The sequence below is a fragment of the Eufriesea mexicana genome, unplaced genomic scaffold, assembly GCF_001483705.2.
Source record: "Eufriesea mexicana isolate 0111107269 unplaced genomic scaffold, ASM148370v2 scaffold474474847, whole genome shotgun sequence".
In the NCBI taxonomy this organism is placed as follows: domain Eukaryota; kingdom Metazoa; phylum Arthropoda; class Insecta; order Hymenoptera; family Apidae; genus Eufriesea; species Eufriesea mexicana.
Genome location: NW_016907894.1, coordinates 53,095 through 56,761, shown reverse-complemented (window position 1 = coordinate 56,761; position 3,667 = coordinate 53,095).

The following is a 3,667-nucleotide window of genomic DNA, read 5'->3' as shown; positions in this document are numbered from 1 at the left end:
TCTGGTCAATTATATAAAGCTTGTTGCAAAATTTACATAAAATGGTTAACAGTTAACCATGTATCTTCATTATTCTTTGAAAGTCTGTTAAACACTGAAATATAATTATATAAATATAAAATAATAAATAAAAATAAAAGCTACCATTAACTAAAAATATAAAAATAAAATCTCTAGTTAATTATATAAAGCTTGTTGCAAAATTTACATAAAATTTTTAGCAATTAACACGAATTTATCTTTATTGTTTTAAAGGTCTCTTACACACTGAAATATAATTATATAAATATAAAACAATAAATAAAAATAAATGCTGCCATTAATTAAAAATATAAAAATAAAATCTCTAGTTAATTACATAAATCTTGTTGCAAAATTTTTAGCAATTAACAGAGAATTTATCATCACGTTTTTCAAAGGTGTCTTACACACTGAAGTATAATTAAATAAATATAAAATAATAAATAAAAATGTTTCTCTTCATTAAAAATGAGAACAAAGTTATGCGTAAAACTTGTTGCAAAATTCCATAAAATTTTCGGTGAATTCGCACGAATTCTACCATTATTTCCTCAAAAGGTCTCCTAAGCGCAGAAAAGTTCAACTTTCTCGAAACACGTTCTGTAAAACCTAATATGTCGAGGAAACTGCACTCGCGAGAAAATTTCTTTCTTTGGTAGTCAACTTGACTAGAAGATATTGCCTCGCTAGGCAAGGAAATTTGTCGTGTCCCTCGAAATCTCTTGCGAACAGCCGCGAGGTAAAAGTAAGGAAGGATACGTTGTTATATTTCGAATCGCGCGCTCTGTGCATTTTCCTTGCTAAATTAGGGCAACGTTCCAATATCTTGGAGATATCAAATAATAACGCGGGAAGCAATCTTCGTTCGCTTTTAAGGGCGTCGAATATTGAAGATTTTTCAAGCTGTTTCTGGAGAAGCGAAATCTTTCGATAATCCACAGGGTGTCCTATTTACTTTTATCAGATATTTATCGTAACTTCGTGACCGGGGCTGATAACGTCTTCCCAATGCGAATATTTTGGAAAATATTTTACGAAATGATCATACAAATTTCTTTAACAACAGAAAGCTTAGCTTGTAATGTATCGTATGGTGTTTAAAAATTATTATTATTTAAAATTGATATATTTGGACGATTAATAAATTAATAAATAAATCAATCAATCAATGCAATATCATATTGCATAATGGATATGAACTTGTGTGATAGTTTATATATATATATATATATTGATAAATTAAATTAATAACATTTCTTTACACAATTTTCTTTTTTTCTGGTATTACAATTTTGGTAATACTTAAAAATTATTATTATTTGAAAGTGGCATATTTGGACAATTAATAAATCAAGTATGATATTGCATAATGGATATGAACTTGTGTGATAGTTTATATATATTGATAAATTAAATTAATAATTTTTTGTCCACAATTTTTTCTTTTTTTTTTGGTAATACAATTTTGGTGATACTCAAAAATTATTATTATTTGAAATTGGTATATTTGAATAATTAATAAATCAAGTATGATATTGCATAATGGAAATGAACTTGTGTGATAGTTTATATATATTGATAAATTAAATTAATAACTTTTTCCACACAATTTTTTTTTACATTACAATTTTGGTAATACAATTTTGGTAATACTTAAAAATTATTATTTGAAACTGGTATATTTGGACAATTAATAAATCAAGTATGATATTGCATAATGGATATGCACTTATGTGATAGTTTATATATATTGATAAATTAAATTAATAATGTTCCTTGTTCGGCAGTACAATTATTTTTGTTTTATTTTTTGGATAAAACAAAAAATAAAAATCAGGTCTATATTACTATCTATAATAATTATTATAGTCATTCAAAAATATAGTAACAAAAATGTAAAATAAATATAAAATAGAAAACGAGTATAAAGGAAGGAATGAAAATTTATTTTCTGAATACTATACTATACTATATACTATACTGAATACTGAATACAGTTTCCATACCATATACTATATTTAATTTTGAATCGGTAACGTACTTTTTCACTATAGTATGTGTACTATATTTACTATACGTTATTTACTACTTGATATTATCATATTAATTACACTCTAATAATTTGTAACTAAAAAATATATTTTCATTAATAAGTGAAGTGAAATTTGTCATTCTTTTTCCATTTTAATATAAATACAATAATTTGTCATGCATCACTAAAATCCATTGATGTCAATTTGACATCATGTCACCAATTAGAAATTAATATTTCTTTATATATATGTATAGTCAATACATAATGTTTATAAAAATGATTAATTTTCTCATTTGTTTAATTTGCCTATTTCTTAATATTACAAATACATTTAGAAAAATAAAAATTCCATTGCAACTATTAACAAAGAAAATAATTTTTTGTTTACAACTACAAAATAATAAACAATATCAACGTTTCCGTTTGACATTCAATCCAGTTAAACGAAATATAAATATAAGTATAATATTATATCAGTATAATCAAAGGTAATTGAAGGTAATAGGAGAATAAAAATTTTGATATCCTTTTGTGATAAAAATCGCGAAACCTAATTATCTATGAAACCAGAGAAAAATGAACGAAATCACCAATATCATCACTTATTCTTCAATTTTATGCCACATGAACGAGAAATGAACAATGGAGGAAAACAGCAGACGATAAAGCTCGTATCCATTCGCTGCTTTATGATTTTAAAGCATGATATATGGATTTCTGCGTGATGAGCAATTTCATCTAGCGAGTTTATCTCGATGGAAAACTGCATATTATGAACGAGGATATTTCACCACCGAGGACAGAAACGCGTTTCGCTTGCTATGATTACATTTATAGTGCAGGGATTAACCCCTCGGAATCGAAGGACGCCTCTACAATTTATGTATTTCATGCGCCATGCCATAGTGTACAGCGACACTAGAGGTGCCATCTGGTGGACGTCAGCTAATCAACAAGTCCTTCATTTTATGAAAATTTTTTAACTTTTAATTTTAATACGATATAAATTACTATACTTGCTTAACTTAAGAATAATATAAAAGTAAAATACAAATCAAGTAAGAATAGTATAAAAATAAAATAAAAATAAAGAGTGACAATTAAGTTAAGCAAGAATAGTAATTTATATCGTATTAAAATTAAAAATTAAAAAATTTTCATAAAATAAAGCACTTGTTCATCACCTGACGTCCACCAGATGGCACTAGTGTCGCTGTACACTATGGCATGGCGCATGAAACACAAATTGTAGAGGCGTGAAATAAAAATAAAATAAGAATAATATAAAAGTAAAATATAAATCAAATAAGAATAGCATAAAAATAAAATAAAAATAAAGAGTGACAATCATTTTATTTTTATATTATTCCTATTTTATTTTCATATTACTCCTATTTTATTTCCATTTTATTGTTGTATTATTTTATTATTATATTTACATTATTGTTAATTTTTTATTATATTCTGATTTTATATTATTCTTATTTTATTTCCATTTTATTTCTGTATTATTTTATTGTTATTTTATTATTATATTTATATTACTGTTAATTTCTTATTATATTCTGATTTCATATTATTCTTATTTTATTTTCATATTCATTTTTATGT